Source organism: Argiope bruennichi, chromosome 2 (genome assembly GCF_947563725.1).
Source record: "Argiope bruennichi chromosome 2, qqArgBrue1.1, whole genome shotgun sequence".
NCBI lineage: Eukaryota > Metazoa > Arthropoda > Arachnida > Araneae > Araneidae > Argiope > Argiope bruennichi.
Genome location: NC_079152.1, coordinates 68,163,993 through 68,190,679, shown reverse-complemented (window position 1 = coordinate 68,190,679; position 26,687 = coordinate 68,163,993).

The following is a 26,687-nucleotide window of genomic DNA, read 5'->3' as shown; positions in this document are numbered from 1 at the left end:
TGTCCCAGACATTGCTGAGGTTTCGCAGTTTTGTTCTGTAAAGAAAGCTCAGCGAATCTCTTTTCTCTAATAATAAGAAATCAAACAATTTCATTATGCTTGAAAGTCATTAAATGTTTTTATTCAGGTGCGATTTGCATTTTTTGGAAGCAATTTGTGTGCTATCTTTTATAAAATAAGTTATATCATAAATTCTTGTCTCATTTTCTGAAAATATTGTCAGCGGAACAAAATGAATCCATTTAGCATATAATGGTGGTAAAAAAAAAGTTCATAAACACGTTGCGTCTTTGTTATCATTTTAAAGCCGATTTGTCACATAAGTTGATGATCGAAACAAAGGAATCAGGAAGACTTTTATTATTGATTTACACGATACGGATGTGTAAAAATAATAAAATACATAAAAGTTTTTCTATTGTATGGATGCGTGATCCGTATAATTTATACGGATGCGTAAATATAATAAAATACATACAAAGTATTTCTCTTGTATTTTTTTATCAATAATACCTAACTTAATTTTGTGTAATAGAAAGAAACAAAATATGGAAAACACAAACAATTTAAAACTATTATCACAAATAATATTTACAATATTATCTTCTCTTTAGAATATTTTATTAAATAATGAACTTTAAATGACATGAACTAAACAAAAATTCTAAATAAAAAAAATAATACTCAATCATAATAAATAACAAAAAATCTATTTTTAACAAAATGTTTCTTAAATGCATTTCACACAGAATCAGATGCAAATGGAAGCATTTTTTTTGGAAAATAAAAGAATAATAAAAATTCTAGTCTTCCCATTTAAACAAACATTCTACAAAACAATCGTTTTATCGCAAACAATGCATATTCGATTTTAAGAACTTATCATCCGTTGTAAAATAAAACATTTTCCCTATTCTTTACTATTTAACATTTTTTGGAATGAAAAATACATGTATTAATTTATTTGTTTGCTACTAATTTTCCCTTACTTAAGAAAGGATAAACCATATCTTTTAGATGTTTTCTTTACTTATTGTAAGGATAACAATCATTTCTTCATTCATTTACCGATTTTCTGGTAGCATTTTTGGCTTCAATCGATGAAAATCTTCATTGCATTTCTTAAGCAGACCAAAAGAAAAAAAAAGACTTAGAAGCGTATTTAGGATAAAAGAGACTAAGAAAAATCCCCTCTCCTCTATTGATCTTTAAAACCTCTTTCCACTACAATTTATTCCGAAGTTTAACTGCTTCTTTCAAATTTTCCTTCTTTCTTTTCAACGAATTTCGAGCTAGAAAAGATTTCTTTTATTCCGAGAGTTATGATAAACAGCGCGGAACAAATGCATAGGTATTTTTCAAGCAAGGGCTTTGAAGTTTTAAAAGTAAACCAGTGCATTCTTTTCATATGATAAATAACGATTCCTTACTTTGTGGAGGTACTAAATAATAGTAGGCAGTTGTAGATTTGGAGCCCTGCAGAGCACAAGTTCAATACTTGTGAGGTAGTGGAAAACATGGGGGGGGGGGTGTTCCGCTGGAATAAATCTTTCTGGATGAAAGAGTTTTACTTATTTCTGCCTCACCAATAATAATACATCTTTTTTTCATATTTATCTTTCATACTGAAATTGTTTCATCATGATTAAGTAATTCTTTTTAAAATAAAGCCTTAATTGATGCTTTTAATTTTCTTTAAGCGTAAAACCTATTAAATCTCCTTCAACAATTTTAATTTTCTTCCGTCCATCAGTCTTCATCCTATAGTTATTTATAGCAATCATTTCACGTGGAGATTGTTTTAACATGGTTACAATTTTTTCCAATTAATTTTTTAAATGCACGCTGTTTAAAAACTAATAACAGCTTCAAAAATTTTACGACATCATCTTTTTATAAATATTAATAACAATACTTCGAAGTAAACAGATTTAATTAGTTAGTTAAAAAAAAACGTATACATCATATATACGCATGTCTGTCTAGTTAATTATGAAAAATCCTTATTTCATCTGCTATACAATTAAGATAGACAGTAGCATTATTTTAAGTTCATTATCCAACAAATCGTATAACTTTTTATGTTTAGGTTAATAAACTTTTTATAAGATTTGAATTGTGACTTAAGGATTCTAATTAATAATGTTTAATTTACAGTTCTTGCAGAAATCAAGAATCAAGCTCTATTTTTTTAAAAATGCCAAAATTTATACATATATATTGGATCAAGCAACATTCTGACTGTAGTGCCAGTGCTGTTCATATACCAGTTGACCTGTCGACTTCGCTTACGGTTTCTCACTGTTAGTGTTCATTATCCTGTTACATACTAACTAACCTCCAGAACAGTCAACTTGATTCGTTTTTGAAATAATCAATTATCAATCTGTAACTTTACTTATATTGTGAATTCATATGGTGAGCAACAATATAAATTCACAACAACTTATTGAGAAATGAATTCCATTGAACAAGACTGGTGCAATGGTACTGATTTGTTCATTTGAAAAACTATTATTTTAGGTTTTTGAATAGATCTTTACTCGGTACCTTTACAAAAGAGATTTTTCATGCTAAGATTTCGCACCATATCCGTTTATCATAGGTGTAATAGCCGTAAACTTTATCTTTTAAGATGGCAAAATAAATCATTTAACTTGATTGATTGTCTCTAAGAAGATGATGCCATTCTGTCCTTTCGAAATTTACAGCTAGTTGCGTAAGTATAGGACATAAATGACCGGTACCAGAATGTTATTTACTTCTAAAAGTCTGTCCCAGAATTATGAACAGTACTGACTTCAGAAAAATGCGGCCGATCCCCGGGAAAAAACAGCAAGGTGATATATTATTCACTTGAGCAGATAATATAAACTTTGTAATACAGTATTTGTTAGCATATACCGTTTCAATCTGCTATAAATATATATATATATATATATATATATATATATATATATATATATATATATATATATATATATATATATATATATATATATATATATATATATATATATATATATATATATATATATATATATATATATATATATATATATATATATATGACAATATAGTTATTATAGTATAATAACTATAGTACGTACTCTGATACTTCACATGTGCTTTCTATGATCCGTGGACTATTTCGCTTATATTTTATTTAATCCGGTACTTTTACTACAGTTATGTTTCTATTTTTATATTAAACAGGTCATAGAAATATTGAATGATTTTTATTCTTAAAATATTATCATTCATCTGTGCTTTTAATTTATAAATATGAGTGATTACTTAGAAATAATATGATGCAATAGAAGTCGTGCTATTTATCTTATTTATTAATTATTATTGATTATTAAGCATCATTTAAATAGTAAAAATAAGACATTACTTTTTGAGGAAAATTAAATTTCAATAGAATGATCAACCAGTTGAAATATGAATATTTTTATTTGAATAATGTTTACTTTACAGAGTTGAATGTATTTATTTAATTTACCTTTCAGAACTACTTATATTTTCAGCAATACAAATTGATGATTCTTTTAAAGAAAAATAGGAGAATTGACATAAACACAATTATTTTAACATTTTCATTTGCATTAAAATATATTTTATAACCTAAATTTGAACTTCCCTATTCCTAGTAATATATTCCTTATAGCAAACTTCCTTCACAAATTTATATATTGGGAGTTATTTTAAAGAAAAATGAGATATTCGACATAAACATAATTAATTTAACATTTTTTTTTATCATTTCCATTAAAATATATTTTATAATTCTAAATTATACTTTCGTTATGTTTATTTGTAGGATAGAATTCGTATAACATAGTCAGATTAATGTTAAGTATAGATTTTTCCTTAACCTAATGGTTCCACCATGAGCCCTATAAGTCATTTAACTTCATTTTGAGAAACATATGTTCTTAATTATTTGCGAAATTTCTGTCATTCTATTATAGTATTTCCACTCCCTGCGGCTTAGCTCTGACGAGTAAAGTGCATTTTAACAACACTTTAAGTCTTTTAATTTTTGATTTATGACATATCGCTAGAACAAATACATCTACTCAATTAATGTTAATAAACATTTTAAATTAACAAGATGAAACACTGAATGAAAGGCGAAATGTTCATAAACTGTTAATGAATAATTTTCGTAGATAAATAAAGAAAATTAACGATTAAAAAATCGTTATATGACAACATGAGCTTTCAATAGTTTTAAAATAACTTTTTTAATAAAAAAAAATCCCCTTAATTTGGTTTCTTATAGCTTTAAGATTCAACAAAACATTTTTTAGAGTATTGTGAATAAATATAAGTAGTTCACGAGACTAAAAATTCATTCAGATATCAATTGCTGGGCTATGTAATAACTATCTCGTTCTTCAACTCAACTAATAATAAAGTTAAATGTCTGTGTTTCAGTTCTTTACAGGACAGACCTCTATGCATGCATCTACGAAATTTGGAATCTTATAAACCTTTATGCATTAAAATGTGCACCTCGAAGCTATTTTTGGAATCTAAAATAATTTTATTGAATTAAAAGTTAAGCTTAATTTTGCTCTTTTGTGTGATGACTTCCGAAAATAATACTGTGCAAAAAGGAATTTCACACCATTTCAATTAAATTTTTAAAAAAATGCTTCTTTAATGATTTTAATTTAATAATCTTACAAATTTTCTCTGAATTACGTTTTTTTATATGATTTGACTTCTCAATACCTTGTTTCCAACAATAAATCATCACATTGCAGACCTGATATTACAACTGTTTTCATTGTTTCATAAATTATTTAAATTATTTAATTCTATTTCATTGATAAATGGTATAGAAGAAGGGTTCTTTTTTAAATCTGGGTACTTTACAAACGCATAAAAAAAGTTACAATACGGTGAAGTGTTTAAGATAGAAGAATTGTATTTATCCTTTTCTAATAGCGTTATGATATCACTTAATTAGTATTCACTAATAAGGTTCATAGATATTTAAATTATATTTTTTTAATTCTAATTATGAGCTTTTTAACGGTGTAATGCCACTTTTGTCACGCATCTGATCATCATCACAATGCATCAGAATACGCGAATACGCAAATAAGACACACACACACACACACACACACACACACACACACACACACACACACACACACACATATATATATATATATATATATATATATATATATATATATATATATATATATATATATATATATATATATATATATATATATATATATATATATATATATATACAGTCCCGTGATATCATGATAAAAATAATAAAGCTATGATTCATCTACTTTATAAATTTCTAGGTATTGTGACTTTATTTTTTACTCATTTCACTACTCATTTACTCATTTTTACTCATACACTATAGTATTATTAAAAAGAATCCTCGCTCATTATCTTCCAGCTATGGAAGGTATTAAGTGATGACATAGTTGATGAAGCAATGAAAACCATTTGAACTTTAGGACAGTAATTTAATATATTGCTGGAAATAAATGTTTAAAAAAATACGAACATTCTGCAAAAATTCTTATGATTATTAAATTTGTATAATGAAAAAGATTACAAAGATAAATTTTTTAATTATTTAGACACTTTGTGAAATTAACTTGTTCGCAATATTAATGAAATAGCAGCAAAAACCTAATTCAACCAAATTTCTATTTGATTAAAATCATAATTAAAATTTCAAAATATTATCGCTTTGAGGTGAGCATTTCCAAGCTCCAAAGTATGTATAGGTACCAAATTCGCAGCTAAGTCAAATGGCCTGGCCTATAGATTATAAATACGCACATACACACAAACACATATTGATAATTAGTATAGATGACTAGATGACCCATTCATGAAATTAAATTTAACAGATGCCTTATTATAAATTATCCTGATTATATATATATATATATATATATATATATATATATATATATATATATATATATATATATATATATATATATATATATATATATATATATATATATATATAGAGAGAGAGAGAGAGAGAGAGAGAGAGAGAGAGAGAGAGAGAGAGAGATAAGGTTTTGCTAGGTTACATAGGTATCTGGGCATCCCGGGTTCGAGTCCCGGTTGTTCTTCTTCTGAGTTCTATCTGTAAAGTGTGGGAATATGACCCACTGTACAAAGAGGTTTCACAAGCGAATGTGACGCATGTGTGTAGCCAAGTTGTACAGTTGGCCCTAGTTGGTGCTGCTGAAAAAACAATAGTCGCTCACTCGGCTTCAATCTTGACAGATAGCTGTCGGCGGGCTTGTAAAGTGCCATAAGTCACAGCAAGAAAAACGCGATTTTATTGGCATTTGTATGCCAGAAATGGGGTGAAGATTAGGGCTTCGGTGTCCCAAGAGTTTTGTCATGTTAAGTTCCGCATTTGCATTTCAATTAGATGTCGCTTGTATATGTATAAATTTATATCGTGGGTCTGGAAAACGTCTCTAACGATTTGTATCAAATTTTATATTTAAATAAGGTTTTGCTTTTTTGTTAATTAATATAGGTGCCTTACCTGAAAAAACCGCGATTTTACACGCACGCACACACACACACACAAAAACACTGTATTTTATAACTATTAGACCCTGTTTCTATCTGCTCTCATGTGGACAGCGTCATACAGCGCCTTCTCGTAAATTTTTGTGGTACTTGCATTGTTGCCGTAGGATGATAACCTACTGATATCTAAAAATTTTGTGAGATAGCGCTGATGTATGTGAGATGAGATAAGATTTAAAAATATGCATATGTAATCAGTATGTGATTTATATTTAAATATTTTCTCCGATAAAGCTTCGATTTTATATTAAAAAATTCTTTCTTGTGAAGCGTGATCTCCCAGATATTATTTGCTAAATGTTTCAAATATTTGAAAAGAATTTGTTTTGCCTAGAATGTCATAACATAAACATCGTGATGGCGAAGCCAAACTATCGTTCTGGTATGGTATCGTCTTCAGGACCATAGTGCTCCAAGTCTGGTGATTTCCTTGAAATTCCACCATTCTTATGGGTCTGTCTACGCCAAATATGATAAGAGACGAACGCCCCTCTCCATTCACGCTATGTGAAAGGCCAAAGAGAGAAAAATCAACATAGGAGCCTCTCCGTTTATCTGATCAGAACTTAAAATTTTAAGATTTAACTCGATCGAATATCTTGCACTGTTTCCAAACGGAAAGTTTAAACGACTAAACTAAAATAAATTCATATTCAAGAAGTTGAATTACTTTACAATACATCCGGACATAAAGAAATCAAATAGAAAACACTTCCAATTTTAATATAAAAGAAAGTGCCTTTCATAAAAGAAATATATAACTATTATACAAGAAAGACTTTCAATTCCATAAAGTTGAAAGTAATACCTGCGCTTCCCAAAGAAGAAGAAAACCAAACCAAATTTACCGATTTTACTTTTTGGCCATCATGCGCACATAAAATTATTCGTTTTAGAAAATACTGTTAAAATCTTTCTCCACATCAATGAAATCGAATGGTAAGCTATAACCGAAAAGCGTAAAATAAACTTCACAGCAGGTGGGCCTTTATCTGCAGCTGTCGCCATTGATTTTAGAAAAGCAGAAAATGTTCTGCTCGACTTCCTCGTACCCACCGAAACTTTTTATTGTTACTCAAAACTTGATGACATCCGAAAAGTCGTAAAACCTGACTGCATCTAATTTCAACGCCACGGACGAGAGCCGAGACTTTAACAACTCAAAATATCGAAACTGGAACAGCTCGGTATTTTTTTCCCTCTTGGGACTCAAGTAAAGCAGTTTAATTAAAGTCCTGGATAAATTACTGCCCTAAATACGGTGAAGGGTAGAAGTTTATTAAAATTCATTTTGCTCCTCCTGTTTTTGATGTTTATATGCAACACATCTAAGCTGATGTTTTGGGATTTTGTACCTTTTTATTTATTAAATAATGTGTTCTATTTATTTGTATACTCAGTTCAGGTTAGGTTGATGTTATGGAGGCAGTATGTTCCAAAACTGAAACATTTATGTTCAATCAGTCAGCTCATTTAGCTATAAATCTTCTCAGAACCCTCAAATAGTTTTGATCTTCTGTAGCAAGATTTTGTTATAATTTTATTATTAGATTTTGTTTTGAATATTCAATATCCTTTTGAAGACTCAATCTATTAATTCAAATTAGTTTCCTCCTAATAAGTTAATTACTTTAATTAAGGTATTAGGAGGAAAATGTATTTTTAAGGTATTAAGGTATTTTATTTTTATTTTATACAAAGCTATCGCAATTATCACATGAACAGAATGCAGTCAATTCAAGTTAGGCTGATGTTATGGATACCATGTGTTCCAAAACTGAAGCATTTATGTTCAATCAGTCAGCTCATTTAATGTAAATCTTCTCAGAAGCCCCGTGTCATTTTGCTCTCTGTAGCATTTTTTTTTTTTTTATAATTATATTGCTGGTTTTTGTTTTAAATATCCATTAACCTCCCTAAGTTCCAGTCTACTAACGGAAATTAAATTTCTCGCAATACATTAACTTCTTAAATTAAAGTGAATATTTTAATCTATACAAAGTTATCATAATTATCTCATGGAGAGAATGCAGTCACTTCTCCATTTTGAAAACATGACGTTTTATTACGCCTTTGCTTTCAATTCACAAGTAAGAAGATACATTTTCGAAAATGTTAGTTCTCTTAAGGTTTTCTGATTACGTCAGTTATGGTAGGGTCTGTTTGTTATTGTGATCATTTTGCATGTATTTATAACATAATTAAGGGATGACAAAATAGCAGGCCGAAAATATTTTATTCCTGATATTTATAATTCCTTCTGCTAATCTTTTTTGAGGGGTAAAAATGCGTTCTCTCTAGAGGATCCTTTATTGTTTGCAATTTTCTAGTACCATCAAGTGTCGTTCGTTCTTTCGTATTAGTTAGAGTTGCTCTTCAGGATTCCCATCAAGTTTCCCGCATGGTCTCTGGCTATGTCGTGGTATTGCTTGCATCCCTTCTTTTAACGAATGTTATATTTTGGTTGAAAATAATCTATTAAATATTTCATTTTATAATAATTTAATGTAATATTCGTCTTACTTTTCTATTATTTTTTTACATATTGTAATATATATAAGAATAGAGATATACTTAAAATATAGAAGATGCGACGACGTAGATTATGAATACATTTCAGGAATACCTTCAATGCCTTAAAATAAATGCATTAATTAATTATTACTGCGCAACATTAAAATTAGTTTATTACTGAGTAACATTAACTCACGATTCATTATTTTGTGAAATTCTTGATAACTTGCAGAAATATGTGTACCGCATTTAATGCCAAATAAATGTTGCTTGGAGATGTAATCTAATGACAGAAGATTTAATTATAACGCAATAATAGTTGTCTTCAATCGTTTGTACTCAGCTGAAATCAAATATTTCTTAACTCAATTAAGTTATTAAATTAAGAGCATCAAGATGTTCATTTGCAATTTATGGCTAGAAAATTTAAAAGGGTTTCGTTATCTAAAGGGATAGATTGAATGGTCAATATAAATTTAATTAACATCCGATAATTGCAAAAAGCAAATCTCTTAAACTTAAATACTATAATTGTAAATCATAATCATATCTAAGAAGTCAAATTTAATAAATATGTGAAATATTTAAGACATATTTCTTTAATATATTACTATCGTTACTATATATTACAGAATAATGGCATTTATAAGTGTAAGATTTTGCAAAAATTCTGAAAGATAATTAATAAATGGCTTAAGAATTGTCAATATATATATATAGAATTGTTTGGTTATTTTTAAAATATATAACAACAGCATTTACAAAATTTGAATCCTACAAACCGTGGCAAAGAAAATATTCCTATTTTAATTTTTTTGACTTAATTTATATTCTTTATATTTTTTTTTGTGTCAGAAATATAATTTAAAAATCTTTTTATTCTAAATAAATTTTAGAATGAATTAAATCATATAAAGGAACATTTGCATTTATTTAGAATTTTTGATACGGATTATTTCATCGTCATGTAATATTTTTAGAATGAAATTGACTAACCTTTACATGATTTATAAAACCATGCCTCTGGTGTCACAACTTATTTCTTTCATACATTCATGGTATGACATCAATATTATGCATATTACTGAATAATAGTATTTACAAGTGTAATATTTTGAAAGAATTCTAAAAGATAATAAATAAATGGCTTAAGAATTGTCAATGTATATATGGAATTGTTTGGTTATTTATAAAATAAATAACAACAGCATTTACAAAATTTGAATCCTACAAACCGTGGCAAAGAAAATATTTCTATTTTAATTTTTTTGACTTAGTTTATATTCTTTATATTTTTTTTGTGTCAGAAATATAATTTAAAAATCTTTTTATTCTAAATAAATTTTAGAATGAATTAAATCATATAAAGGAACATTTGCATTTAATTAGAATTTTTGATACGGATTATTTCATCGTCATGTAATATTTTTAGAATGAAATTGACTAACCTTTACATGATTTATAAAACCATGCCTCTGGTGTCACAACTTATTTCTTTCATACATTCATGGTATGACATCAATATTATGCATATTACTGAATAATAGTATTTACAAGTGTAATATTTTGAAAGAATTCTAAAAGATAATAAATAAATGGCTTAAGAATTGTCAATGTATATATGGAATTGTTTGGTTATTTATAAAATAAATAACAACAGCATTTACAAAATTTGAATCCTACAAACCGTGGCAAAGAAAATATTTCTATTTTAATTTTTTGGACTTAGTTTATATTCTTTATATTTTTATTGTGTGATAAGTATAATCTAAAAATCTTTTTATTTTAAATAAATTTTAGAATGAATTAAATCATATAAAGGAACATTTGCATTTATTTAGAATTTTTAATACGAATTATTTCATCGTCATGTAATATTTTTCGAATGAAATTGACTAACCTTTACATGATTTATAAAGCCATACCTCTTGTGTCACAACTTATTTCTTTTATACATTTATGGTATGACATCAATATTATGTATATTACAGAATAATAATATTTACAAGTGTAACATTTTGAAAGAATTCTAAAAGATAATAAATAAATGGCTTAAGAATTGTCAATGTATATATCGAATTGTTTGGTTATTTATAAAATTAATAACAACAGCATTTACAAAATTTGAATCCTGCAAACAGTGGCAAAGGAAATATTCTTATTTTCATTTAATTTTACTTAATTTATATTCTTTATATTTTTATTGTGTGAGAAGTATAATATCTATATTTTTTTATTCTAAATAAATTTCAGAATGAATTAAATTATATAAAGGGGCATTTGCATTTATTTAGAATTTTTAATACGGATTATTTCATCGTCATGTAATATTTTTCGAATGAAATTGACTAACCTTTACATGATTTATAAAACACTATCTTTTGTGCCACGACAAATTTCTTTTATACATTCATGGTATGACATCAATCCAAAGAAGTAGCATGCAATCAATCCTGGCAGTAACAACTATTTCAAATTGATTTTTGGAAAGTTAATGAAATCTAATGAATTTCAAAAAGATCTGCATTATGGTGCAACTAAAAAAAACATGAACATTTATTTTTCGTGTCTTATAGATAAATAACATGAGGGAAATATTGAGTAGTTAAAAGAAAATGCAACTTTCATCAAGCTAGAATGAATTATTTCGTGATTGCATACAATTTCGCTTACTTCAAGCTTATAGAAATTGGATATTTGAATCAATTATGGTTTCCCTTTTTGTGTGTTAAATTTCCTAAATTTCATATAGTTATTGGCTCCAGATGTGATTAGAAGATTTTATTTAGTTTATACCTTTTAAATGTTTCTTAATATATTAATTTATTCAATATTAATTGAACAAACTTAATGGTGCCTTAATATTATTTTGAGAAATAACAATTTTTAAGTTCCATAATACTTTTAAACCTGATTATGAAAAAAAAAAGTTAAAAAGTAAGAAATAATAAAGATAAAAGGGTTTTAAATAATGATTATTAGTATTGTAAAAGTTTACAAAATACAATAAAATAATAATAAAAAAATCGAAGTCAAATTGCAATCATAAAAAATAAATACTGATATATTCATTGGAGATTAAATTACACTTTAACTTTGTTTAAAATATTATATATTTTCTCAATCAGGGTTTGGCACCTTTTCAAAAAAAATATATAAGAAATTAAGAATATTATAAAAATATACAATTGGGAAAAATAGTTTGAGAATAAAAGTTTCCAAATAGGAATTATAATTTTTAAAATTTTAATGGTGTACAGATTATGCAAGTCTCAAAATACTTATTGTTAAAAATCTACAATATAAATAGAAAGAAATTTTATTTTCGATAAGATTTGTATACCTTTTTAAGAAATTGATGTAAATTTTTGGCGAGCTGGTCAACCACGTCATATAACTTTTGATCAATATTTATTTTCTAATATATTTAACTTTTAAAATATATAAATACTATACGTTTTCTTTATAACAATTCCAGGTAACAGACTGTGCTAGAAAATATTAATGTTCAGTAATATAAAATCAATGCTCTATAGCAGACAAACAACAGCCTTCATGCAAATAAGAATGTTATCGATTTTGAGTTATTTTTCTAAATATATTACATTAAGACTGTTCTACCATAAACGCCAATAAAATCAATCGAGGATATTCCATCAGATTGATTTAAACGAGGAAAATAAATCAAGATAAGAAGGGAGAAAAATGTGTCTAATTGTCATCAGATTGCAATCACTGACGGCTGACATCGAAATCCATCCCCACTCTCAAGTAAAATCTTTCATTTATTTAAACGAGCCGCCGAGTTGCTGCCCATGTTTGACAAATACGTACTTTGTCACAGGCAGAAATAAATCTCGACTGCCAGAATGTCTGTTTCTCTTTTTGGACTTTGGCAGATGGACCTTTTCCCTCAGTATAAGAGGGTTGATCAGAACACACGAAATTCGATTGTCTAATGGAGGCGGGGGCACACCCGGGGGTTAGAGAAAAATGTTCTCAAAGCGTTCATTAGTTACGTCAGTCTGGTTCTCTAGCCTCCATTTTCGTGCACACTTCAATATAGGAAAGAGAGATAGAGAAGTGATGAGAAATTATTTGTCTGAGAGAGTTTTCTCTCCCAGTTTGAGTCTATACTCAGTTTTTCCAATAAAACAGTGGGAATAAATTGCTTTATTTATAATGTGCATGGGAATATTAGATTAGAATTTAAATGTAAATTTGAAGTTTATGAGAAGTCTATTTTATTTCCTTATTTTGTAAAACCATTTTTCGTTTGTTTTCTCCTGCTATATATATATATATATATATATATACAAAAGTATTAGAATCAAGTTAATAGGAAAAACAAAAACCAAATAAAAATTAAACCAAAAAAATTATTAAAAAATATTAAAAAAGAATCCGGCCTGAAGACTTTTTCAAGGGTCACCCTCAGGCAGGGATTCAAATAAAGGGATTTTTTCTGTGAGGACATACAGACATTAAGTCTAATAATGATTCCTCGTGACCCGAAAATCCCCCGAAATTATGCTCAAGAGATATACCATTTTAACAGAAAGGAAATACAAAATAACAAATTAGAAAAAAACCACAAAGTAAAAATACAATAAAAACAATAACAATAAAAACAAAAACAGCATTAAAATTAAAATTAAAATTAAAAACGAAAAGGCCAAGACATACCATCCAACAGTGAACGAAACTTTAAACAATCGATTGTGATTTCCTGTTTTTGAAAGTTAACGGTAAATTATGTAAACAGAGGTAGGCACCCAGCGCCATCTATTGAGTGATCCAATATGCAAGTAAATTTCTATTTTTATTTAAGCCAAAAGATTAATCCCAAACCATACCTTGTTTAATTAAAAAATTGACATTACAGTAATTTCTAGGAAAATCATTTTTAATTAAATTTTTAAGGAGGATATTTGATGCTTCAAAATAAGATTTTTTATTATTGCAAACCCTTTTGATCCTGTTAACTTGTGAGAAAATAAGATTTTTGAAAATTTTAGAGTTTAGATTGGAATGGTAGTTACATAGTTTTGTTATTTTAAAGTTGAAATCATCCCTTTTATCGTATATACCAACTATTGTTTTATCATTAGCAATTTCGATTTTTAAATCTAGAAAGGTAGCCTCAAGTTGATTTATATTTGTATCTTTTAGAATTAAATCTTTTGGATAGCAATTAGTAATAATATTAGTATTGTCGAAGTTAATCAAAAGTAGGTCATCAATATATCTCCACCCGTTTATTAAATTATATTTAATTATTTTTTTCTCATAGTAATGCAGGAAAATATTAGCTAAAGCACTTGAGAAAGCTGTCCCCATTGGAATGCCCTTGACTTGTTTATAAAAATTAATACCATTAAACACGTAATTTTCAGTAATATTAAAATTACATAACTCAAGCCAGTTATTTTTAGGAATGATATTTTCATTTAAATATTCGTCATATATAAAAGTGCAGACCTTTATTAATTTTTCATGAGGTAGATTAGTGTATAAATTTTCGAAATCAAAAGTATTAAGTTTATTAATGTTGTTATCTTTAAGAAAATCCAATACTTCTTTGTTACTAGAAATAATAAAGTTGTCTTCATTTTTTATTTTGTCCAGGATAATTTTTAAGTATTTAAAGAAATGTTTACCCGTATAGTAATTATAACTACCAGTGCTACAGGTTACGAATCTGAATTTTAATGGATTTTTATGAAATTTAACTGTTGGGAATAAATAAGGATAGTTAAGAGAGCAAGTCTTAGTTTTGGTTTTTTTTGCGAAAGCTAGCATTCTTTTATCTAATTCCTTTTTCCCGGTGTTCTTTAACATATAAGTTGCATTAGAGTTATATTCATTAATTAAAAGTTCTTTATAATAATATTTACAAATTAAACAGAAATTATTTGCTGATTTATCTATTACTGTAATAACAAATTTTTCTTTTAAATTTTTTATTTCATTTTTTAATGTTTTACTAAAATAAATCCCACGTTCTTTAGATCTGTCAAAATCAGTATTCAATTTTATTTTAATTTCCTTTAAAATTCTCACTTTCCATTCCCCGAAACCTTCCGCAGGCCAGTGGTATTTTCTAGATAATTTGGCAATAAAAACATCCAAATCATTACCAATAGAAATCAAAATTTTGTTATGGTTTATTTTTTCTCTTAATCTAAATTTTGTTCCTCTTCCCATCAAATCTCTTAAAGAGTTGGATTCAATAATTTTTAAATTACCTGTAATAATATGACCTTTATCAATATCTATAAAATCTTTATATTTTTCCTTGTTACAGTAACAATCTGTTTTATTTATTTTATCTAAATTTTTGCTATAGTAATTATAATTACAAATTTTTTTCTTTAAAGTTGAAGTGTAACTAAACGCTATTGATACATTAGTTTTATCTGCAAGAGGAAAAAATATATTATTATTATGTATAATTTTGGGTAATTTAAGATATTCGAAGTAAATATCCAAGAATTTAATCACACAGTATTCTTTGTAAACATTATTTTTATTATTAAAAAGTAAATCGTTTTTTCCAATGTTAAGTTTACATTTAATAAGATCTAGAATAATACATTTAGTGTACGAATTTATAAACTCTAATTCCCCGAATTTATTATTTAAAAACCATTTCATTTTATTATTTCTAAGACCAAAAATGTATTTCCTAATTCTGTGAATGTTTTCACTATTGTGTTCCAGATTACAGTAATTTTGAAATTCCTCAAATATAATTTGAAAATTGCCTCCTTTCCCTTTACCTCTTTTAAATCTTTTAGAAAAGTTATCTTTATTTAGAAAATTTTTAAAAATGTTAAATTTGTTATAAATGCAATTATTGTTTAAATCTGCATAACCTTCCCCATTTAATTTACTATTGAGACCATAAGGAAATAAAGTTTTCAGGTTGCAAATATAAATGTTTTCCAGATCTAATCTTTTGTTTAATTCGTTAATATTGTCTTCTAGAATGTAGATATTAATATTGTTAAAGTTATGGTTTTGAAAATGCTCCAGTTCGAAGTCAGTGGTCCTATTTTTTATGAAGTTTTTTATATCGGATCTGTGATTGTTAATTCTTAAATTAAGCTCGGTGCTAGTTTGGCCAATATATTTTAAATTACATTCTGAACAATTAAGGAGATAAATCAAATTTTTGTTTTTACAGAATGTTTGTAATTTTGAGTTTTCATTTTTGATCTGTTCCTTATCTGCCAAAGGACATGTCCTACACTTTCCGTTTCCACAAATTTTATATTTTTTTGTATTTTTAAGATTTTTTAAACAAAACAATTGTGTCAGTAATTTTTTCTCCGTGAATGCTCCTGACACAAAGCTATCCACAGTGCCCCTTGGTAGAGCGCGCGACGGGCCATGCGCTATGATAAATTCGTTATTAACTTTTTGCATAGTTTAATTTATTTATTAAAATGAAAATATATCTCCTAAACGCCAAAAAACAAGGAATTCTCGAAAAAGTAAAATCAGGAAAAATGATCTGAAAATTCTTAAATTTTTTTGGGCAATACACCAAAAAACCTATTGAACCCCCCACCACCACCAAAAAAAACTATTAAAAATATTTTATTTAAAAATTTTGCAGTTCGTGGAACAGCGCACCTGCAGCTAAATTCCAACCAAATGCAAGAACGAGTAACCAATCTAAAGTAAGAAAAAGTTTGAAAACGAAACTAAAATGAAAACGAAACAAAACAGTTTCGAAATCGCAACTAAAATTTATTACCTATTTAAACTAAAACCAAAAAGGAACTTCATAGTATTTAGAGAGCGCAATTGCAGCTACTTCTAAAACACAGATGAATTGATACAAAAGTATTAGAATCAAGTTAATAGGAAAAACAAAAACCAAATAAAAATTAAACCAAAAAAATTATTAAAAAATATTAAAAAAGAATCCGGCCTGAAGACTTTTTCAAGGGTCACCCTCAGGCAGGGATTCAAATAAAGGGATTTTTTCTGTGAGGACATACAGACATTAAGTCTAATAATGATTCCTCGTGACCCGAAAATCCCCCGAAATTATGCTCAAGAGATATACCATTTTAACAGAAAGGAAATACAAAATAACAAATTAGAAAAAAACCACAAAGTAAAAATACAATAAAAACAATAACAATAAAAACAAAAACAGCATTAAAATTAAAATTAAAATTAAAAACGAAAAGGCCAAGACATACCATCCAACAGTGAACGAAACTTTAAACAATCGATTGTGATTTCCTGTTTTTGAAAGTTAACGGTAAATTATGTAAACAGAGGTAGGCACCCAGCGCCATCTATTGAGTGATCCAATATGCAAGTAAATTTCTATTTTTATTTAAGCCAAAAGATTAATCCCAAACCATACCTTGTTTAATTAAAAAATTGACATTACAGTAATTTCTAGGAAAATCATTTTTAATTAAATTTTTAAGGAGGATATTTGATGCTTCAAAATAAGATTTTTTATTATTGCAAACCCTTTTGATCCTGTTAACTTGTGAGAAAATAAGATTTTTGAAAATTTTAGAGTTTAGATTGGAATGGTAGTTACATAGTTTTGTTATTTTAAAGTTGAAATCATCCCTTTTATCGTATATACCAACTATTGTTTTATCATTAGCAATTTCGATTTTTAAATCTAGAAAGGTAGCCTCAAGTTGATTTATATTTGTATCTTTTAGAATTAAATCTTTTGGATAGCAATTAGTAATAATATTAGTATTGTCGAAGTTAATCAAAAGTAGGTCATCAATATATCTCCACCCGTTTATTAAATTATATTTAATTATTTTTTTCTCATAGTAATGCAGGAAAATATTAGCTAAAGCACTTGAGAAAGCTGTCCCCATTGGAATGCCCTTGACTTGTTTATAAAAATTAATACCATTAAACACGTAATTTTCAGTAATATTAAAATTACATAACTCAAGCCAGTTATTTTTAGGAATGATATTTTCATTTAAATATTCGTCATATATAAAAGTGCAGACCTTTATTAATTTTTCATGAGGTAGATTAGTGTATAAATTTTCGAAATCAAAAGTATTAAGTTTATTAATGTTGTTATCTTTAAGAAAATCCAATACTTCTTTGTTACTAGAAATAATAAAGTTGTCTTCATTTTTTATTTTGTCCAGGATAATTTTTAAGTATTTAAAGAAATGTTTACCCGTATAGTAATTATAACTACCAGTGCTACAGGTTACGAATCTGAATTTTAATGGATTTTTATGAAATTTAACTGTTGGGAATAAATAAGGATAGTTAAGAGAGCAAGTCTTAGTTTTGGTTTTTTTTGCGAAAGCTAGCATTCTTTTATCTAATTCCTTTTTCCCGGTGTTCTTTAACATATAAGTTGCATTAGAGTTATATTCATTAATTAAAAGTTCTTTATAATAATATTTACAAATTAAACAGAAATTATTTGCTGATTTATCTATTACTGTAATAACAAATTTTTCTTTTAAATTTTTTATTTCATTTTTTAATGTTTTACTAAAATAAATCCCACGTTCTTTAGATCTGTCAAAATCAGTATTCAATTTTATTTTAATTTCCTTTAAAATTCTCACTTTCCATTCCCCGAAACCTTCCGCAGGCCAGTGGTATTTTCTAGATAATTTGGCAATAAAAACATCCAAATCATTACCAATAGAAATCAAAATTTTGTTATGGTTTATTTTTTCTCTTAATCTAAATTTTGTTCCTCTTCCCATCAAATCTCTTAAAGAGTTGGATTCAATAATTTTTAAATTACCTGTAATAATATGACCTTTATCAATATCTATAAAATCTTTATATTTTTCCTTGTTACAGTAACAATCTGTTTTATTTATTTTATCTAAATTTTTGCTATAGTAATTATAATTACAAATTTTTTTCTTTAAAGTTGAAGTGTAACTAAACGCTATTGATACATTAGTTTTATCTGCAAGAGGAAAAAATATATTATTATTATGTATAATTTTGGGTAATTTAAGATATTCGAAGTAAATATCCAAGAATTTAATCACACAGTATTCTTTGTAAACATTATTTTTATTATTAAAAAGTAAATCGTTTTTTCCAATGTTAAGTTTACATTTAATAAGATCTAGAATAATACATTTAGTGTACGAATTTATAAACTCTAATTCCCCGAATTTATTATTTAAAAACCATTTCATTTTATTATTTCTAAGACCAAAAATGTATTTCCTAATTCTGTGAATGTTTTCACTATTGTGTTCCAGATTACAGTAATTTTGAAATTCCTCAAATATAATTTGAAAATTGCCTCCTTTCCCTTTACCTCTTTTAAATCTTTTAGAAAAGTTATCTTTATTTAGAAAATTTTTAAAAATGTTAAATTTGTTATAAATGCAATTATTGTTTAAATCTGCATAACCTTCCCCATTTAATTTACTATTGAGACCATAAGGAAATAAAGTTTTCAGGTTGCAAATATAAATGTTTTCCAGATCTAATCTTTTGTTTAATTCGTTAATATTGTCTTCTAGAATGTAGATATTAATATTGTTAAAGTTATGGTTTTGAAAATGCTCCAGTTCGAAGTCAGTGGTCCTATTTTTTATGAAGTTTTTTATATCGGATCTGTGATTGTTAATTCTTAAATTAAGCTCGGTGCTAGTTTGGCCAATATATTTTAAATTACATTCTGAACAATTAAGGAGATAAATCAAATTTTTGTTTTTACAGAATGTTTGTAATTTTGAGTTTTCATTTTTGATCTGTTCCTTATCTGCCAAAGGACATGTCCTACACTTTCCGTTTCCACAAATTTTATATTTTTTTGTATTTTTAAGATTTTTTAAACAAAACAATTGTGTCAGTAATTTTTTCTCCGTGAATGCTCCTGACACAAAGCTATCCACAGTGCCCCTTGGTAGAGCGCGCGACGGGCCATGCGCTATGATAAATTCGTTATTAACTTTTTGCATAGTTTAATTTATTTATTAAAATGAAAATATATCTCCTAAACGCCAAAAAACAAGGAATTCTCGAAAAAGTAAAATCAGGAAAAATGATCTGAAAATTCTTAAATTTTTTTGGGCAATACACCAAACAAATACTTTACAATACAAAATACTTTATATATATATATATATATATATATATATATATATAAAGTGTAATGTGTAAAGATAATTAAGTGAATTGTTAAATGTAATGTATAATTAAGTGTATTATTATCAAATATAATATTGGATATCTAACTTTATTCTGAGTTTATAATGTTTTTAAAATATAAATATAGCCTTGAAATTGTAAGTATATTTTTTGCAGTGTTTATGAGAATGAAGAAGTAAATAATATCAGATACAATAAATATGAAATATTTAGACCGTATCATGTGAATATATATCGCCTTAGCCTTTCAAAGTATTAAGAAGTATTCAGTCAATATTAATAGTAGTAAAAAATCAACCTCACTTACTTAAACAAATTTATGCATTAAAACTTTTGATTTAATTGCTCCCCTTTTCAGATTAAGAAATGATAAATTTGGTCAGTGTACTTATTATTGCTATTGACATGTAGATTTGTAAATTTAAATTAATATATACAAATATTTATTTAGTTAAAATGAGGCTGTGAGAAAAGTTTTTATAAATTTGAATTGCTTATTTTTTTCTATATATGATTCACATTTTACTTAAAGTGAAATGCATGCATATAATGATGTATATTGAATTATACATATAAAGATATATTATCGTATAAATTACATATTTTCATGATTACAAAATCAAAGAGTTAACTTCAAAAATTATATGCTGCCAATGCTAAATGCTATTTTGTCCAAACAAATACAATTGCATCTTTTTTAAGATTAAAAATTGATGTTTCATTTTTAAACTGTAATATATTTTCCAATTTATATTAGTTTTAATATTTTATATTACAGTATGGCACAATTATGTCATTGAAGAGGGTTTTTTTTTTTACGCTAGATATTAGGAAAAACTAAAGTTGAATAGTTAGAGATGCATTTAGATACTACCTGGAAATGCAATTTTGAGTGCATACTAAAGCCAGAAATTTATTTCTCTTATATTTTTCTTTCCTTCAGTTTTGGAAGTATGGATAGTATTCCACAGACAACTGAAAGAAAAACTTCCAAGCAACTTTGGTCCACAGTATCATGATATCTTTCAGACCCTTAGGAAAGCGATATATATATATATATGTCCTGTTGGATCTGCAATCTAGAAACAAGATCTTCAGAGCTACAGAACTGCCCATGTATCATAGATCATTGACTTGCTTTAGGGGATGACTCCAACTTATACATAGAATGTTGCCGAGTAAAGAAACGACAAAAAAAAAAAAAATAGTGGAGTACGAATGTCGAATCTTATTTCTTTTCTCTCCTTCTTTCAACTATTCCAACTATTTTGGCCCAAACAAATTTGAATCTTCTGAAGTGAAGATGAGACTTTATAAGAGATATAAAAATGCGCTTCACAAGAAATTGTAGCAATTTACTATCAAACAGTGAAGCTTTATTTTTTCGGTTAAATCAGTCGCTAATATTCGAAAAATATTTTTTAAGCATCTATAATGGCAGTATTTGTGTTGGTACATTGATATGAAACTTGTGCTTAAATGAAATTAAAATCGATTCAAAAGAGTAAGGTAATAATTCTTATTACGTAGTAACTTCAAAAGTGTAAAAAAAAAATTATATATATATATATATATATATATATATATATATATATATATATATATATATATATATATATATATATATATATATATATATATATATATATAACCAATCTAAAGTAAGAAAAAGTTTGAAAACGAAACAAAACAGTTTCGAAATCGCAACTAAAATTTATTACCTACTAGCCGCCTTTGGCGACCAGCCGGTTCGCCAATCTTAATGTTCGTTTAAATTTTAATAATTAAATAGGTTAAACCGGAGTTTAACCCCCTTCTTCGCCAAGTTGCGATAACGCTCCAAAGCTGGCAATCTTTATTACGCACTATAATTGAACATCTGCTCCTTTGCTTTTGAACATTTCGCAAGGTCGTTGTTGGCGATTTTTAAAAATTGCTCCAAGCAGGAGGTTAAACTCCGGTTGTACCATTAAATATTTTACGCAATTCCAACTTTAATAGATTCTTCGGCAAAATATTTTAAAACTTCAAATTTTGATAGTCATATAATTCACTCATAATATTATAAGGGCCTTCAGTCATAGCCTGATATGTATCTATCTAATTTTCTGTTACCCCTCGTAGAAATTATGTTTAAATTAAAGTGTAAATGATTAAACTGCAATTAATATAATAATATTTTTTACTGAAACAAAGCATTTTTTTAATACTATGATTACTGATAATAGAGTCACTGAGCGTTTAGACTTTATGGGCACTAAAGAATATCTTTCTTAATTTATGTAATATCTCAAGAATTTGTCAACAAAAATTTCTCAGATTCATCATGAACAGATCGATTCATTAACAATGTTTAATTTTAAATGCATCAAACACTAAAAAAATAAAATGAATCGTTTAAAACAATCGGTCGAAAACAGGTTTAAAAAAATACTTAAAAAACGATGTACTTAAAACTATAAGCATATACAAAAAAGTATATAACTAATATAAATACAATTTAATTACAAAAGCATCCAATTAACCTAAAAATAATTTAAATCATTGAAAATAGGTTAAAAAAAACTACTTAAAAACGATGTACTTAAAACTATAAGCATATACAAAAAATATATAACTAACATAGATACAATTTACTTAAAAAAGCATGCAACTAACCTAAAAATAATTTAAATCATCCGTTGGTTGCCATGTCAACAGTCAGAAAACAATGCGCATGCGTGAATTTTCTTCGCCAGTTATGTTAACGCAAGTGCGTGAATTTTTCTACGCCAGTTGGGGTAACGCTATGCAGATTATACATTTTTAATTTCCTTTATTCTGTGTTATTTTAATTCAAAAGTACTTCAGGATGAATCTGAAACATGGATTAATTAACAATGTTTAATTTTAAATGCATAAAACATTAAGAAAATAAACAGAATCGTTTGAAATAATCCGCCGAAAAATGTTAACCCTAGCCTCAATTCTTTTGGGAGAAAAAAATAACTGAAAGTTGGCGGTGGGGAAAATGGAAGATTTTTTTGGCGGAAAAGTTGGCGGTGGGGAAAATGGAAGATTTTTTTGGCAGGTAAGTTAGTTTTTAACTAATAATTAAAATTCTAATTAAAATTTCATAAAAAGGGACCCCAGGTGCACATTCCCGACCTCTAAGGTATACATGTACCAAATTTGATAGCTGTATGTCAAATGACCTGACCTGTAGAGCGACAACACACACACACACACACACACACACATTGAGCTTTATTATAAGTATAGATTTAAACTAAAACCAAAAAAAAAAAAACACTTCATAGTATTTAGAGAGCGCAATTGCAGCTACTTCTAAAACACAGATGAATTGATACAAAAGTATTAGAATCAAGTTAATAGGAAAAACAAAAAATCAAATAAAAATTAAACCAAAAAAATTATAAAAAATATAAAAAAAGAATTCGGCCTGAAGACTTTTTCAAGGGTCACCCTCAGGCAGGGATTCAAAGAAAGGGATTTTTTCTGTGAGGACATACAGACATTGTCTAATAATGATTCCTCGTGACCCGAAAATTATGCTCAAGAGATATACCATTTTAACAGAAAGGAAATACAAAACAATAATTTCAGATGATTTTCGGGTCACGAGGAATCATTATTAGACAATGTCTGTATGCCCTCACAGAAAAAATCCCTTTCTTTGAATCCCTGCCTGAGGGTGACCCTTGAAAAAGTCTTCAGGTCGGATTCTTTTTTTATATTTTTTATAATTTTTTTGGTTTTGATTTTTTGTTTTTCCTATTAACTTGATTCTAATACTTTTGTATATATATATATTAAACCCTAAAAGCTATTCAAATTCTAAACCCGTAAGATAATATTCTGTTTTCTTATATTTAGTAGAATTTGCCTTTTTATGGTGGAATGAATCATTCTAATAATATTAATGTTATCATGTGGAAATAAGATTCAATTATTGATTCTATTAGTTGCACTTGACTGTTTGGTTTGCTTGATTTAAAAGTGTTCGTAGCAATTCTTACTTTTATTTTCTACACGAAATAATTGTGCTCCCTAAAAACTATGTATGGCATTATGCATTTCTAGAAATTACCAATCAGATTAATTTCCATTTTTGAAAAAAACATTTTTTTCAATAAGGATTTTTCTGTGTAAAATGACTGAATAATTCATTAAAAGAATTATATAAGTTGATAAATTCATAAAAAAATATTTTTATGTATATTTTAAACATATCACAGATCTGAGTGATAGAATAATATAAGAAATATTTAGTAATCAGCTTTAGATTAAATTTAGTCATTAAACTATGTGTTGCACTCTTTGAAACTTTTTAAGATGTTACTATTTTTAACCATGGATATCAAATATGTGAGTTCCATTTGTTCCAGTTCAAACATGATTTTTAAAACGTATTCTGAACAGAATTTATTGAATTTAATGATACTTTTTTTCAATTAATGTAAAACATATTGAGAACTCAGAATGAATTAAGACAACAATCCTAACAAATTCGTCGAATTTTTGATTTTGTTATCAATCTTCAATTCTAATTTTCTTTTTCTTGTGTTTGCTTTCAATTTAAAAAAAAAAGTAATTTCCAAAGAAAATTATTGAAAATAGCACCTAAAGTCTTTATTGATTGAATTGAGAAAATTGCTAATGAATTTAAAGTGTTAAAAATATACTATTTGACATTCTATTTTAATAAGTTTCATAAAAAGCAATTTCAAAAGTATTATCCGATGAGAATAAAACAAAACAAAAATATCATTGATAATGTTTTAGGATTTTTTCCGTATTTTTACATTTGACATAAAAAATTAAATATATCAAATGGAGCGTAAGATTTCTGCATGTTATCGATTTAGAATAACTGGGCAATATTTTTCTGATAAAAGAAAATATAAATTGTATGAAGTTTAAGGACCAAATTATTATTCCTAATGTTAGTTATTTCATAAGTAAATAGTTATGAAATATTTACATTATTTTGAAACCTTTGATTGAGTGAGACATTTATTTTAATTCATCAAATAAATTATCACGTCATTTATAAATATTTAAAACATATTTTGATACGAAAAAATTAAATTATTTTAAAACATATTCATGAAAATATAGTTATGAAGCGAAAAGCAGTTTATTAGCTAATGAAAAATCCCTACCCATTTTACAGAAATGTAGACAGTTTTCATCTCATGTGTACTAAATAAAAATTGTTTTCTGAGATTTTTGTTATCTGAGGCAATCGATATTAACATTACTTTTAACTATTTCTCTTTGTAGCATTCAATTTAAAATAGAAGCTTCCAAGGGATATGTGTCATATATACATTAGAGCATGCATATGTATGTATGTATGTATATAATGATTATAAATTATTGGAACTGTGAATTGCTATAAACTGAAGCCATTAGTCTTAATGGCCTAAAATAAAGTTCATGGAAAAATACTTCCAAAAAGCACTTATAGATGGAGCTATATTTAACCTTTTCGCAACGGACATGTCATATAAGCATCATCAGCGAACATCTCTCACAGCCGGTCATCCCGCACCTGCATTTCTGGAAATCGAACTCATGGGAAGGCGCGTCCATCACATTTGAAATAAATATAGTTTTAGTATTCTTATCTTCAGTTTATTCATATTCAGCCTTTGGTATTTCACTCCTCAGCTATTGCGGGGGGAGGGGGGGATAAGATTAGTGGAAACAAACAGAGTTGTGTTGTGTAACGTTCCACTTGATAGAATCATTTGCGTTTCTAATTTTACTCCGATTTCTTTTCTTCTTTTTTTTTCTCTATTGTTGTATGATAGTAACTGTCGTAACTGTCTTTTTGGATTTTACCATCAATTCTGTTTATTTTGGGAAGATTTCGGATACATTTCGCATACTTCTCTTTTTTTATTACTGAAAGTCTTGGTTTCGGTTTATTATGGCAAGAAAACTCGATTTGTGCAGGAAGAATGTGCTCAAATTATAAATAAACAAATAATCTAAAAAGGTAGAAAAAATGACGACATTAAGACTTAAACTTTATTTTTTGCAATTTTTTTCAAAGTTTGGTTTAGAGACGCAAAACCCCTGTTTTGCGGCATAATTCCTTTCGCGTACGCTCCGCCAGTACGTGCGTCTAGGAGAGAGGCTTCCCGTCCTGAAAGGGTAAACTTCAATTGCAGCTTTTTATGTGAAAAAATTCTATTAGAAGTGTGTGAAAAAGCACATTGTGCTGGATAATTACAATTATAGGAGCACATAAGGATCATATAATCACAGTAATAAAATTTTTTACATACACTATCTGGTGTCCTTATTTGAGTTTGTTACCAAATTTCGCTTATGAAATTGTTTTTATTGGAAAGCTACTTTACACATTACATTACACAAAGTAATATTAGCTG